Here is a 16,827-nt window from a genome sequence, read left to right as displayed (position 1 = left end):
AGTTAATATATGCTATAAAATATATTTCTCATAGTAAGTTAGTTAATAAACTATGTTGAATGTTTGTCCATGTTATTTCACAGTGCATTGACTAATGTTAAGTTAAAACTTTAGATTTTAATAATGTATTAGTAAATGTTGAAATTAACATGGTCAATAAATTAAGATTAATATGCCTGACTTTATGCCTGTGATGAAAAAGCTGAATTTTCAGCAATCATTACAGAATTTTTCTAATATGCTGATTTGCTGTTCAAGAAACATTTCTTATTATCAATGTTGAAAACAGTTGTGCTGCTTAATATGCATTTTCTGAAACCATTTTTTAGGATTATTTAATGAATATAAAGTTAAAATAAATCAGTCTTTATCACTTTTGAACATTTGTGTAGCCTTTCTGAATAAAAAGTTTCTTTTTAATGAATAAAATTACAAACAAATTGTTGATCCTAAACTTTTTAATCCCATTAAGCATAAATAAGATTGTATGTTATATCTGATTGCATTATGAAATTTAAAATATTATCAATATTAACTATTGTTTTTTTTTTAACAATAATAAATTAGTAGTATTAACAACAATAGCAAGCATACCCATGATGCCTTAAAGTGCTTTGTTTTTGGAACAGAGCTTAGGCTATGCAAGTATGTTTAACAGTCCTTGTAACTGGAGTGTTTTTGCATTTATTTGTGTCCATATGTCTTAAGGAGCCATTTCATTTGTTTACAGATTGTTTTGCTCATGTGAGAAGCCAGAAGCATCATTACGCAACTACGCTGCATAATAGTCATTAGCATCTATATAAAGCAGGTCAGCAGTGCCCTGAGCTCCACAGATCCTGAGTCAGCCTGTGTGCGTTAACCCCAGTGGAAAGCTCAGTCAATGCAAGTCTCATAACATCTGACCTCGAAAAACATCCAGGGTCAGGTTAAAAACAACCCAGACCCAGCCATTAGGAGCAAGCCATATCCTCACAAGACCCATCATCAAACTGGAAAGCTGAAATAGTCATCAACCAAAACAAGTTCTAAAAATGTGTCGACCAAACACTGGCAGTTTATTTGTGTTCTGCAGCATAGACATTTCCCATAATAAGCTGATATTGCACTCCTCCAGGTAAAGGTGGCGGAGGACGAAAAGAGAAAAGTTACACCACATCAATTGCAGCACATTTGTGTGTGTGCGCATGCACCTCGTTTCTGATTTTCTATTTGTCTATGTCAATTTTGTTGCCGAACGACAATTTATGTGGCATGTTTTACATGAGAGTTTTTCTACACCTGATTCCCAAGCTTGTGCTATGAAATATTCATTCTTATGCGTTTGTTCGCTTTTTATTTCTTGGTAACATTTTTTACAGGAAAGCCGCCAACCCTCAACCAATTGTGACTTGTGTAGTATTTCCCTGTTGCCCCTCTAGATATATGCAGATAATATATTTCTGCTGATGTTGTATTTGTGTCGGGGAGAGCCCCATCCAACCCTCACACTTAACTTTTCGTAGCAACGGCTATTCATACTGTAGGTTGAAAGGCCTGCACTCCTTTTATCAATTTGAATGAGCCATATCGCATATCAAGACCATCACTTTTTTTTTTCGCTTTGTTTTTTGTCCTTCAGGGGAACACAAAAAGAGTCAAGTTTAAGAATGTTCTGGTTGCTCTTTTCCCTGCAATTACAATGAATAGGGATTGGAGCTTTCAAACTTCAAAAAAAGGACAAAAGTGTCTTGTTTTTGTATTACTTTTCCTCCGCTGATGGTAACCTGCTGAGAAAACATCACATGCGAAGGTCAATGGCATGGGTTCACAGCTGTGTGCAAAGAGGTCTTTTGTAAAAGATAAGTTCTGGATTTGGGCACCTATTATTGGCGTTATCATTTGTCTTGCACAATAGACTCTACATTTAACCGGGTTGAAGGCGAGCCATTGATTCTGCTTATCTAATGTGCTTTTTTTTTTGTTTTCAGCCTCCAATTGATAGGTTTTGTGTACCATCAATTATTTAGTTAGAGATTAATTTCACTGTAGAATTTATGTGTTGGAAAAGCTCTCAGCAATCAGATAACATTTAGAAGGCCTCGGGCCGACCGGGAGCAGGATAAGATTGGGAAAGGGAGTCTGAAACAACACCCATAAGCTTTATCGAGCCAAACCTCATCAAATTCCCCTCAGAGTTGCCCAGTCGAATGGGTTTGTCATTTCCCTTTCAGCAGAACCCCCCCAGTTTTCCTTCATTACCCACAAATAGTGCAGCTCAACCTTTATTGAACAGTCCTAATAGTCCTCCCACATCCAGTTTAATTCTGTCCCTCTCAAAGACTATATGCTCCGTTATGCTATGCTAGCCACCTAACATCATGACAACACTCATTTGATCTCATGTCCAAAAATGTACACTTATCAGACAGTAATGGACATAAGAATGGAAGAGAAGTAAAAACACCAGCGGCATTAATTATTAAAAAAAAAAAATGACCGATTAAATCTAACATTAAATATAAAGTTAAGTGTTGTAAATAAGTTAAATAAAAAAGGCAAGACTTTTTAAAAATATATATATATATATATATATATTTCTCACAGCATGAGTCTACACATCTTATTCATTTTTGAACTATTTTTGGCAAATCAGAAAAATAATGTGGAAAAATGATTAAGCAGTAAAGCTAAAGTTACAATACTCTTATAAAAATAACAATAATAGATAATACTTAATGGCAGTGTTGTAGTCGAGACCACCTTACTCGAGTCCGAGTCGAGACCGAGACCAGAGAGAGTCGAGTCCGAGTCAAGACCGAGTCCATAGAGAGTCGAGTCCGAGACCAGAGATGGTCGAGTCCGAGTCGAGACCGAGACCAGAGTTTAAAGAATATGATCAGTTTAGGGTAAAAAGGCCACATAGTAGGTGGTGTTAAAAGTAATTTTATTTCAATTTGTCATGCGCAGTAGCTCACTAGAAAATCACTAATCACTGGGCATGTCAATCAATTGAAAGAAATATTTTATTAACATACATTAATAATCATGAAAAATATTTTGAATTGAACTTGAGTGGACTCGGGAATAATTCCGAGTCCTAAAAAAAAAATGTTCGAGTACGAGACAATTCCGAGTCCAAATGCACACGAGTCCATGACAAGACCAAGATCATTAAAATATGGTCTCGAGACCGAGTCCGAGACGAGTCCGAGTCTCGAGTACTACAACACTGCTTAATGGTTTTCATTTCACTCTTTTAATGAGGCTAGCTTATGATTTTTCCAACACTATCTCACGACCAATTCGTACAATTCGACGCATGATTAAAAAGTGTCTAATTCGTACGACCTCACTCTTTGTCTAAACCCACATGATGGTTGGGTTTAGGGGCGGGGTAAGGGGTAGGTCATTTGTACGAATTCATACGAATTGGCCAATTCGTAAAATATGTACGATTTAGCAAAATCGTATTAATTCGTATGAGTGAGGTCGTATGAATTGTTACAAATTAGCCACTTTTTAATCATTCATCGAATTCGTACGACTTGGTCGTGGGATCGGGTTGGATTTTTCATCATCACCTTTTCAGGACAGTTGTATTACCCTATTTTTTTAAAAAAAAATTAAAATATCAAAATGAAAACATCGTCATCTTTGTTTTAGGAATTGCATTGAGTATTTTTGAATAAACCAATAAATGTAATACATGTGTGGCATGTGTTGATTCTAAATGCATTTAGCTAATTATTTTAATAAAAGTACAATTTGAGCTCAAGTTGTCAACAAGGCTGTACAGCATCTGTTAGTCAATATCAGACCGGGCCCATCAAGGTGTCATTTTGTCCAAACATCAATAAGAACTAGAGGTCTTCAGATAAGTTTCTCTAACATAAGATAATAGAATGGACTGATCAATAGTCTAGAGCTGGAGAGATTCAGTGATCTCGATAGGGGGGGAACTTAGTCGAGGCAGTTTTAATTCAATTGGCATCAATCCTGTTTACATAGTGTTTTGTCCGGGATAGCTCAAAGTGAGGTCATCTTTAATGAAGACAAGGACTTAATGAAATGCTAGTGAGATTCCTCCGATCATAAATCAAATCTGTACGCTCAAAGTCAAAGACCGGCTGGTTTCATAAGTAACTTCCATCGACAGCACTCTTTAGGTGTCCAAGAAGTCGTCAACAAACTGGAAGCTTAAAGCGCACAGTGTTTAGATGATATCCTAGAATTTTCAGCCGCTCGTTGAAACGGATTCACAGCAGCCGCTTGGGAAAAGATCTTAGCACATGCAGTATCAGTAGCATGACAAATGACTAGATCCTTGCAAAAACCTCAAATCAATCACATGTGAATGTTTTCAGCTCCTGTACCATGTGCATTAGCAAATCCGATCAATGAAAAGATCTCCAACATGTCTAAGTGTGGCTGATTGATGGGTTCATTCACTAGTAGCCTCAAGCTGTGGAGCGAAGCTTCGGTGTCTAAAAACGCACTTATGATATTCAGCGTTGAAAACAGCTGATACATTACAGAGTAAACTTGAGCGACTTAGCCAAGACGTCGCTGCCGTTCAGGCCAACATTGATATTTTTATGGAAATGACATCTTATTTAACATAACATAATAAACATTTAGGAAGGCTGCCAGAAAAGCAGAGAGAGGTTTGGCAAGCAAACAAGCTTTTTTGATTATCCGTGTACTTTAGTCCTGAGAAACGGCTCATTAGCTTGTACTTTGTTGAGACTGAGTTGCCCTATTAAGGGTAGGCATCAAGTTTTAAGTGAAGTCTCATCGATGGTTGGCATTATCATGGGAGCCTCAGTGACTGGAACACAATGGAGAAGAACAGCATTGGCTACATCTAAGTGAAAAAGCAAAGGAGCATTTGTTGGGCACGGCTGCCTGCAGAGCTTTGAGAGTAAAAGATGAAGAAAAACGCAATTGCGGTGAATAAAAGGGCAGCTTTTTTTTTTATTGCTGGCTTTGAGCCACCTGACCTCTTGTTAAAGGAAGCCAGAGGAAGTAAACTTGTCTTTATACTTTAAAAGTAATCCACAGGGCAAGGTCCTGAGAAAACCCCACAAATCAGTGTTTTTTCCGCCTTGTTGCTTCATCCTGTTGTAAATGAGACGTTCCTCAGAGGACTCGTGCTCCATTTCATATGCAGATATTATTCTTACCGCCAACACACGTCTTTCTCCAGATGTCTTTGGGAAGGAAAGGTGACAGACGTTTCTGCAGTTACGCATCCCTAAATAGGCCCGAGAGGACTCGAGTCTGAATGAACGATGACCCGGGTGGGTGGATGATTTAAAGTCTCACATTTAAGATCAGAGAGAAACGCATAGGTCTGTAAAGTCGGGAATGCTGTAGATATGTCTTCCATTAAAATGGCTAATGGGGCTTTAGTTGCATATTATGAGCTGGAGTATTTCTTTGATAGACAGGATGACCGCATGCATGAAGAAAATCAAGTCTTTTTGAATTACAATGAAGGATTTTTTTTTTTTTTCGTGGCTCTAAAAGAAAGTTCTCTAACCAGGGATGGCATAAAAAAGAAAAAATCCAAATGAAACCAACAAATGTATTTCTTTAAAAAATAATAATAATCTAATTTGGGTGGGCTTTTAACCACGCTGCTGGATGTGTATAGCTGTGAAACATGCGGAGTTATTCTAATCAAGCTAGCTGGATTGCTCATTTAACTCAGCAGGCAATTGGTTACTCAATTAACCCAGATGGTAGCTCATATTAACTAAAATTCTGGGTTCATTTTTACCTTAAATTGCTATTTTTATCATTTTTTTTTTTTTTAGATAAACCTGTAAATTGTGACAAAGACACTTAAGAATTTATATAACATCATGCTAGATAAGGACAGGTTAGATTTTAATTTGATGGCAGTTTATTGACAAATTCCTTACAATTCGATAACTGTTAATGAATTTGACATTAAATTAAAGGATTAGTTCACCTCAAAATTAAAAATTCCTGATAATCGAGTCACCCCAGTGCCATCCAAGATGTTCATGTCTTTCTTTCTTCAGTGGAAAAGAAATGAAGTTTGAGGAAAACATTTCAGGATTTTTCACCACACAATGAACTTCAAGCGCAACCAACATGTTAAAGTCCAAATCAATGCCGTTTCAAAATGCTCTGAGGTGCTTCAAACGGCTCTGCGTGTTCCCAGCTGAGGAATATAGTCTTATCTAGCGAAACTAAAAAAATAAACATTTATATACTTTTAAACCACAATTGTTCGTCACGCGTCACATCATCTATCCAAGTTACTTGTCTGTGCGTTCAAAAAGGCAGGGAAGGGCGAAAAAGTCCATCTCATTTTCTCCCGTTTTCTCCTCCAACTTCAAAATCGTATGATATTTGTTTTAATTTATTATTATTAAAAAAATAATAATAATTGTGTTGTTTCCAACGATGACGTAACGCCTGGCCTGTCGCTGACAGGCACAAGAACATATTTTCATATAAATATATATATATATACACACACACACACACTTTTTTTTAATCCCCGATTCCTCTGGGAACACGCAGAGCCGTTTGAAGCACCTCAGAGCCTTTTGAAACGCCATTGATTTGGACTTTAACATGTTGGTTGCGCTTGAAGTTCATTATGTGGAGAAAAATCCTGAAATGTTTTCCTCAGAAAATGTAACTTCTTTTCCACTGAAGAAAAAAAGACATGGCATTGGGGTGAGTCAATTATCAGGAATTTTTAATTTTGAGGTGAACTAATCCTTTAAGTATTCATTAAATATTGATAAAAAAAGGATTTAATAGGTGTTATCCGTGTCTTAACAGTACATCTATCAAAGTATTGCATGCTCAAAATCTGTGTAAAAAAACTAATAATTTTCATGCTTGCAAAGTAGTAAAGAAAAAAAAAAAGCATTTACTTTGTCTTCTCCTCTGACATTAGAGTTTTCCCATCAAGCAAGTGACACCTTCCACTAGTCCCAGTCCTTCCGCCACAATGCCACAGCACATGTCATATTTGAATATTAACATTGGTCTTGTCATTGGTGTAAGGAGTCTCTGATAACCATACTTAAGTAAATCTAGAGATATCTTACCGAGAAAATCACCAATTCCAAACTTGAGTAAAAGTCATACAATAGCCTCTTGAACATCTACAAACACTGAAGTCTGAGTTATGCTCAAGTGCTCAAAAAGGGCATAAGTAAACCAACATACTTCAAAAAGGTCTTTTCAGTATAAGGGATAAATGAAATAATGTTAAGTAAAATTAAATTACACTGGATGTGCTGGCTTCGGTCTCATATGAAACGCCTGTGATACAGCGACTATACCTGCTAATGCTCCCTCATTCAAGTGACCTTGCTGTGAGTATAAGGGCAAAAGGCTCAACAGTAGCACCTTCAATGCCCTGTAGATGGCGATATCACTTCTTTGGTAGCAGAAATAAACAGCTGCAGAAAAAGTTAGGTGCCATAATTCAAAATGTTAGAGTAAGGGTTGCATTACTCAGTGTATTGGAGTAAAGAGGGATTCAAAAATGTAGCCAAGTAGAGAGTAAAAGTTGCTAATATCCTTGATATTCAGTCAAACTACAAAGTATACTCAAATACAGTAACTAATTACATTTACTCAAATACTGTACACCCCTGCCATCACTTAGTAGAAACACAAATGGCATTGCTTTAGCCAAAAGCCTGAGGTCCCTTTCCTGCCCCAGATTCTCGGCTTCAGGATTGGGTAGGGGAATAGATCAGATTAGTTAATTAGACAGATTTGAGCTTGTTAATTCTTGTCCCAGAGTCTTCAGACATGTTCCTCATCCATCTGGTAAATGACCCAAGAGAAGAAGTGGTTTAATCGTCCCTCTCTCTGTACATCTTAATTAACTGCAGATCCCTCCTCTTTACTGGATTTCAGCTGAGGCCTGAAAGCATATTGCGGATATGAAGGATTTTTTGTCTCTCGCCTCGTCTCACAAACATTCTGGTTTGACTCAGGTCATGTACCTGTTTGGAGGAACACCTGTTAGACATTTAACTCTTAACACTTGAGTGAAAGTTAAAAAATAAGCACAAACATCTTTATTTAATAAACCTGAATCTGAAGTGTGTTTGTGCAACATGACTAAAATTTATATATTATAAAGGCTGTAATACCAGTAAGCTGGCCACAAGTAATAAGGGTGTTGGACTTGAAGCAACGTTGCACAGATCGATCGGTGTATGACATACGAGCCTGTTCTCATCCCAAGGCGTCATATACGCCGCTTTTGCCAAAGCGTAGACATCCAACGCACATGGCACCCTTTAGCGTCAAATGAGACGCAGATATATATGGGGCAGAAGACGCCTCCTAGTGGACTAAACCTAACCCTACCCCATACCTAAACCCACCATGACCAAAGCGTCTCATTTGTTTACATTTGTTTAAAGAAAAAAAAAAAAAAAAAACTAGTGCCCAAAATGTAAGTTACTTAATATTAGCTTGTTTATTGACCTGCAATATAAGAACACTGGCAATTGTCCTGTTTTTTTAAATGTCAGCACAGCTGCGATTACCTGCATCACTCAGGCACTGTTGCTTACGTGACATTGCTTAAATTTAACAATAACATTCTTCATTTTTTATTAACTTCATTAGTAAAGCTATAAATATCCTACTTTTTTGAGCCAATGTGTTGGTTATAAAAAAATAAAATCCAATACCAAACAAAACTCTCTTTATACAGTAGCGTATTACCACTATTCAGACGATATATAGACGGTCTTCGGTCATTTATGACCGGAAAATTTTCTGCTTTGAATTTCTAAAAATCACAGCGTCATCGGAATGTTACGAAACTTGGTGACTTTTATGGCATTATGTATGTGAACACACTAAAAAATTGAGGTCATGATCTGAGCATGCTAAGTGGTCTTAAAAAAATAGTCACACTTGTGGTCTTTGGTCAAAAATGACCCCCAAAGGAAATTAATGGGAAATTGACAAAAACACAAAAATTCACAAATTTTATTATTATTATTATTTTTTTTTTTTACTTTTTTTAAAAATAAGAAATCGTTTTTGAGATTGTTTCAACTATATATTCAAATCCACCAAAAAAAAAAAAAAAATGTGTTTGTGTTCATAAACAGCTTGGGAATTCACATGCCTCTCCATAGAGTGCTATACATGCCATCTAGTGGTTACACCATGATTCTACGATTTTCTCTACACTGTAACCAGATGGTGCTAATTTTCTTCAAAAATTATATTTTTTTTCTGAAGGCCAAGACTCTATATTAAACTAAAATACTGCATTAATAATTTTTGGAAAAAAAAAATATATATATATATTATATATAAATACAATATATATATATATATATATATATATATATATATAGAAAAAAAAATATATTTTTCCATGGCAAAAATAGACCATAAATATTGCATAAATATTAATAAATTCAATCAAATTGTCTCAAAATACTTTTCATTTGTAGGTGTCCGGTCACTTCTGATCGGGAATGCGAAGGATGTGACTCCGAAACGAAGACCGTCTGAGGGAGATATATATATATATATGCTCACTGCTCAACACCTAAGAGACATGCCAGTGAAAAACAAGAAATTTGTGAGGAAAGTAATCATGTATATTTTCTAAAAATAAAACTGAACACCTCCATATTTTTTTTATTTTTTTTTTATGACAGTGGTTTATGACAGTGGTTGTGATTGTGTCAGGCTGTGTCATCTGCATCTTGTAGAGTAGCAGCTGGGGAGGGAGGATGAGCGGCCGGGTAGACCACTGCAATGCCCACACACCAAATCCTCCTTCCTAACCAGTCTAATGAGTTCTGATGCTAAACGTGCGCAGTGGCAGGGTCATTTTGCAAAGAGACAAGAGGCAGGGCCAAGGAAACGTTTACTTATTTAAATGGAAAGGTCATTACTGCAGAGACACAAAGGGCCTTTGACAAATGAAGTCAAAGCCACTTAATGTCCGTTCCTCGAGCGAATGACCGTATAATACATAAAACCGCACTCAAATGCTTTTGGGACTCAGTACAGATGCTCAGGGCTGGCACACTGAACTTCCTTCCACTATGGTTCCCAGAGATAGAAAATTAAATGCTGTCTCATGTTTAATTTTTCATTATATAGTCATTTTACACTAAACAGCGTAAAAGATTTAATTGAATGAAAAGGTAATGTGTTTTCTCTTCGCTGTTTGAGTAATTAGATCGGTAAGCCGTCATTAGCACTGTATTAACTGCAGAACACACAGCCATCGGGCAGGGAGAGAATTGACTTCTCCCCATATACTGTACACACACTCTTAGCTATAAAAATGAGGACATGCCCATTTACTTCTATTGTTTTTATATACAGCTAATTACAATAGCTGACTAAGCTTAACCTATGGTCTCAGTCCTTTTTTTAAAGGTGCAGTGTGCACTTTTTAGCGACATCTAGTGGTTTGGTTGCAAACTGCTCAGCCCACTGCTCACCCCTCCATCTCGAAGAAGCTACGGTGGCTAAAATGGGACAAACATATCGTAGTCTGAGACAGCAGAGAATAGCCAGAGTGAGCCAAGGGTGTGTAACATTGTCACTGTTTCTGTACCACAGTCCATTATAAACCACATCATGGATAAAGTTTACAAAGCCATAGTCAGGTGAGGATAAAGGGTCTTAATATAGAATATAATAATAGTAATCAGCTGATTGTCTCACGAATGTAACCAGAACATTTATCCCCACTAAGCAAACCCATAATACAGCGAGGGAGAAGAACCACATGAAACTATGCAACTATATTTTATAAAAGTTTAGCTGGCTAAATATGAGATGTTACTATGGCTGAGCTGGTTAAAGCGTAAAGCCTTTAAACTCAACACGTTCGCATGAGTGCAAAGGTGCACGCGGCAAAAATGACATGTTTGTCCCCTAGACATCATTTATTACACACAATACGACTTTTTTTTTGCTCTGATTTTGAAAACTCACTTACTGACATTGTTAGAAACATTTTATTTTAGCTAAAGTATTTGTTTAAATAATGTGTGTCTTTTGCCCCACGCTGGTGAGCCTCTAAGCCCGTGTGTGGGGTAAAAGCATTTTAATTGATTTATTTTCACAAAAAATCTGTTGCTCCATAAATGATCAAATGCAAACATATTTTTCTGCAATCATACACTATGGGAGTAGTGAAAAGCAAAAATGTTTCTTAAAGTGTGCCTTTAGCCCCTTTGTATATATTTACTGTAAGTACCATCCAAAAGTACTATCTGATTAAAGTGACTAGATGAACATAATGAAATATCAGGATATAATGGCTGCGCTTGAACTATTCGAACATTTATATCCCACAATGGGCTGAAAACAAGAGGAAATGAAAAATCTGATCTTTAGATACATTCGACACTTTGGTACATTTCAAACTGAAGTTAAAACTAATTATCATCGAGACACGGCTCATAAAACAGACTGATTTTATCAGGACATCTGGTCACCCTATAACCAATCACTGCAGATGGATATAGCATTGGAGGGATTCTCCTCTCTCTCGCTGATGCTTGTGCTGCTGAGTTTCCTCAGGCAATGATACTACAGCTGTCACATAGGACATTTCCACCAGTTACATGACACACACACAGAGCACATGGTGGTCACATACGTTGCCCCACAGGAAACACGTGCAAAGGGTTTAGATTCAGCTGATGGTTTTCTTAGGTGTGTGTGTTCAGGGATGCAGCTATCAGCTTTGAGATTAAAATATATATTTATAAGGAATTTCCTTCCCAGCTTCTTTTTTATTGGTGAAATAATCTACATAAGAAAGTCTGATTCTGTCACTTCAGAACCAATGGCTAGGCTATTCAATTTGAATGGAAACATATTAATGCATTCTAGCTCTCCATATGGCAGAGTCAGACTTATTTTTTTTGCAATGGAAAATTTCTTCATTCACAAAACATGCGTGACCAAAAAAAAAAAAAGTAGAATTTCTTTTATATTCTAGGTAGACTAAAACATGAGCACTTTCTTAAATGTCTTTTAGGAGTTTAACGTGGTTACAGAGATCCACTCGAAAGTGTTTATCTTACTGTAGGTTGGAGTGTCCTAATGGAAGAGAGGTCAAGGTCAAAAGTTGAGAGCCTTTAGGCTGCTAATGCAAAAGCTACCGGAACCATCCATTCCATTACATGCTCTAATATCTGTCTGCCTTTCAGAGAGATGATTAGAAATCACTTACAGAGTGATGCCCAAGGCCCTTTGATGGCCACTGATTAAAGTCTCGGTCCAGGGCCGCTGTCATGACCTTTACTCTATTAGCTTTTGCTTATAGAAAATCAACTAGCTAAAAATATGCCAATAGTGAAGTGCAATTCAGACACAATCCCTCCCCGAGCCCACATTCACTCTCATTTGTGAACTTCAAATGAAGTTAAAAACAACATCAGACATTAACCAATAGGAGGAGAACAGCTTGGTTACCATGGTCATCCATATAGCAGAATTAGGGAATGCTTACCTGCAATTGAGAGAAATTGTTCCTTCCGAGTAAAAGCAATAATGATTGAGGAAAATAATAGCGCCCTCTCACTTTGATGCTGCAAACAGGTGAGTTCATCTCTAATGCAGCGAAAAAAGGAAATTGATGGCCATTCGATGTAATCCTTTTTCTTCTATTGAATCATTTCCCTCTGTTATTCAATTAGAAAGTTCTTAATCTGTGGAACAGGACTGGTTGGATTTTGGATTAGAGGTAATCTAATTTAGCCACTCTAGAGAGCGCTTGTTCTCCCTCCCTGGTGAATAATAAACTTTCCAGACATTGAAAAAGAGCAGCCATTTCAAACAGTGGGCAGACAGAAATATCATCAAGCAAGCAAACAAACATACCGCCATTAAACGTCAGGCCAGTAACGCTCTGAATATTTGCAATTAGATAGAAATTATACAGCTGTAAACCATAAACTCACTTTGGCTGGAATTAATGGCATATGATCCAAGACACTACTGACTGTTTGTGGGTTTCAACATGTTCTTGCGGATGCTTTCAAGACTATCACAAATCATTTTTACAGTTTCGACAACATTATATGCATGTTAGCAAGCTAATCTCGGTGACAACTCCACAAAAATAAAGCACAGCAAGGCAAACCAATGGACAAACTCAATGAATGCACAATCTTTTGCTACAATGAAAAGCAACTGGCCCAAAACTCTCTCATACTCGCCAAAGGCCCTTAACAATAAACCCGAAGTTCAGGGCTCAACAAAAAACCCTATTTACTGAGATACTGCGAATGGCACATACAGGCATTACTGGTGCATTAAAGAAATAGTTCATCATTTACTCACCCTCATGTCGTTCCAGATGCTTCTTCAAAAGCTGCTTGAAAACCTCTAGATTCCTACATCTGGCAGTTGATCATGGAGAATCAGCAGTCTTATCCATTGGCTGGGTCCATTTGGTTCTCCTGGTTTGAGTTTCACCATACTGTCCATTGTGTGACCCTTAACCCGGCTGTCGGTGCTCAGTAATTCGGTTTTATCTCACATCCCGTCCGCCGATCAAGTTAAACGGCACCTGCAATTGACCGCCAACCCTTGAGCATGAGCGTAGAGGGGCATCCAGTGAACAGATGGGGCTTGAATGGATTGGTGTCCGATCAGCTTTAAACATTACATCAAATTACACTACATTACTATCCTGTGCTCCCAGATGTGATTATCATACAAATGGACGATTGTTCATAATGCGCTCATGATCAGGCAGGAAGGATTCCATTTCGGTGCAAAGTCAGAGCCAGAAAGCATTTTAGCACAGTGAGAGATCTCACTCGCATATGGCTTTCAGCCATGAAGGAAGGCTGCTTAGAGGTTGCGCTCAATATGATGAGGGTCTTTTTGGAAGTAGCGGAGTGCTGGTGAAAAAACCCAAGATGACAGGCCTAGGGAGATAAGAGCAGGCACCAAGTGACAGTTCGGATGTCAAAAGCAGCTATGCATGACCCAACACGCTGCATGAATCTCCACCAAATAACCTCGCTTATCTTCTGTCGCTGCCATCAAAGAAATGCCAGAAGAGACCAGTTTGCTTTCCCCCTTTCTTCTCCCTCCTTTTTTTTTTCTTCTCCAAAGTGAGTACTGTCTTTTAGTTGAAGCAATGCCTCTAAACTCTTCTGCTGAAAGGATGTGTTCCTGCAAGTTTAGCTCTGAACACCTGAAACACCCAATCAAGGGCTTCAGGATTACTCTACAATTACATGCAGGTGTGCTGGAACTGCAGCCTGGCAGCCCTAGTAGCACTTCATTGCAGTACACCAGCCTTTCTCAAACTTTTTTCAGTCAGGGCACCTTTCAAAAGTGCATAAAATCTCAAGGCACCCCAGTGTAAAATATAATTTAAAAACACTGCATAACCCAAATTTAAATGCAAATGTCTTGTTTAGTTAGACAGAACAGTAATGAACAGAGCATAATATGAACTGTAAATAACAATAATAATAAAAACTTTATAGCACCTTTAAAAACACAGGTTTGGAAAGTAATTCACAAAATAATTAATCAGAGACACAAATGCTATAAAACCGTAAGAGGTGGACCGCCCAATACAAGAACCCAATAACAAATCCAGACCAGGAGAACTCAAATGAAGTGCAGGATGCAGATAAAATAAAATAAAAATCCCCGTCTCTTGTGGGGATTTTCTTTTCAAAAAACGATCCATAATGCTGTAACTAAAGTGGCCTAAATTCACGTTTATTTTTACGTTTCTGTCAGTCTGAGGTGTTGCTATAACGCGTTGCTATGGATTGCGTCACTTGCGTCAAGTTGTGTGCGTCTTGCTTCGGTCTTGTGAGACGGATTTTTTATGATTAATTTTATATATTTATCTAAAATGAATTTACAATTTTATTAATATGTTCATATGTTTAAAAAGAAGAATGTAAATTCAAATATATTTATATATGAAATGTCAGCTGTTTTTTTTTTCTGGGGTTTTTTTTTTTTTCACATTTTTTTTAGCCTACGTAATTTTTTGGCTGCACCCCTGACACAGCTAGGGGGCACCCTAGTGTGCCGCGGCACCCACTTTGAGAAAGGCTGCAGTACACAAATGCAAATGCCCATTCATGAAATATGTTTACACTTTTGAGATTTCTTGGTAAACCTCAGCAGTCCTAACTCTGAGTAGCCTCAATCTGAATGCTCTCTCTGGACTAGGGCTCTTAAACCAATACTTGCACATTACAGAAAGATTCTTGAAACTGCACAAACTCTTTATAAAGCTAAAGCTGCTTGAGGACCTGTGAAGGTTCAGGAAATCAAACCAATATCACCTCCCACAGCTGCTTTCATTGATTTTTTTTTTTTTTTTTTTGGTTAAACTAATATTTCCAAAGCTAATATGCTGTAGCCCTTGGGGCCTTTAACTTCTAGTGTTTAGAGCTGTAGCTTCTTTGGCTCTTGTGAAATAAGCTCATACATAAGAAGATACTCTGTTTCATATTAACTGAAACGCTTCATAGCAGAGAAAGAGAGAGAAATAACAGAGGACTGGACAGAAAAGCGATTTGTCGCAGTTGGTGTAGCCATGGTGATGAGAGCAAATCTTTTTGCTCCACTCTGAGACGGCAGCCTCTTGTAGATGACATTTTCTGTGAAAAAAAATCAAGTCAAGCGATGCCCTTTACCATTAGTGAAACAGGGCACACAAAGAAACACAGGCTACATTGACTTACCCTGACATCCATTATCAGATTTGTCTCTAACTAGTGTGGCAGGTCAAACATGTGCGCTAATATTTTGTTGTCCGAATACAAATCAACAACAGACTGCTATGGCGAGGTAAATGCACCATCCTTTGAAACTATGGAGAGGAGGATAAAAAGAGACATTAATAGGATATCCTGGGGGAAGTTAAAGACTACTGTGAAAGCACCCACCCTCAACACACACGGGAACCATCACCATCCGCAATCAAGACAAACTGCCCATCTTGTTAGACAGCCCCGCAGGCCGCAGCCGTAGTGGGTATGATTAGGCTTTGGGCATAAAGAAACTACATAAACAAGGAGGACACTTTTACGGAAAACAGAAACACCTGTGTCATTATCACGTGTGAATCAGCTCTTCAGATCCACACAGCATGTAAACATTTACATGAATCATGTACATGTGTAGCTAATGCATATTTAACAGATGGGGAACTCTGTATATCATTTGCACTTCTTTGGTCTTGATGGTGGATTTGTCCTGAATCCCCTGTGGAGTGGTTCCTGGAAGAGACATGTTGATATACTCTAAGAAAATGGAGCTTCGTCATTTAAAAATCATGGTAAATTAAGCAAATTAAGAAATGTATTATTTCACTGTAAAAATAAAGTGTCAAGTATTTAAGTTTTAAAAAAATACAGTAAAAATACAAAATTACTAATGTCTGAGATATTTTCAAATGTTAAACCATAAAGCTTTTATTTTGGCAAACAAAAGTGTCACCAACTCCGAGTTAAATGATTGTTCAAAATAAAATCAGGTGAAATAAACATTAAATAACAGAAATTAATGCCCATGAAACTTCGCCGCTGCCGTAACAGTTTCAAATGATGTGAAACTGGTATGTTTGTACAGCTTTCTTTTTCTTTTTTTATTGAGGAAATATCAATACAAACAATAGAAATACAAAACACTTCAAGTGTGTGTTCTTTGTCAATTTTAGGCACAAATATGTACATTTCAGATGTGAACATGTACATTTTAGGTGCTAATATGTACATTTTAGGTGTTAATATGTACATTGTAGGTGCTAATAAGTACATTTTAGATGTGAATATGTACATTTTA

The 16,827-nt window shown here is 37.3% G+C and overlaps 1 protein-coding gene across 3 annotated transcripts in view; it reads right to left on the bottom strand.

Annotated features, from left to right (window-relative positions):
- Positions 1-14,985, bottom strand: part of prrt4b (proline rich transmembrane protein 4b) — a 204,900-nt gene extending 189,915 nt beyond the window's left edge. For all 3 annotated transcript variants that reach the window (XM_089127158.1, XM_089127156.1, XM_089127159.1), the window contains exon 1: positions 13,339-14,985. The gene's annotated coding sequence lies outside the window, so the exon portion shown is untranslated. The remainder of the gene's footprint in view (positions 1-13,338) is intronic.
- Between the last annotated feature and the right edge of the window lie 1,842 nt (positions 14,986-16,827).

The sequence above is a fragment of the Pimephales promelas genome, chromosome 24, assembly GCF_988280905.1.
Source record: "Pimephales promelas chromosome 24, fPimPro1.hap1.1, whole genome shotgun sequence".
Taxonomy (NCBI): Eukaryota; Metazoa; Chordata; class Actinopteri; order Cypriniformes; family Leuciscidae; genus Pimephales; species Pimephales promelas.
Note: the sequence above shows the minus strand (reverse complement) of the source record. Positions and strands in the feature narration are given on the sequence as shown.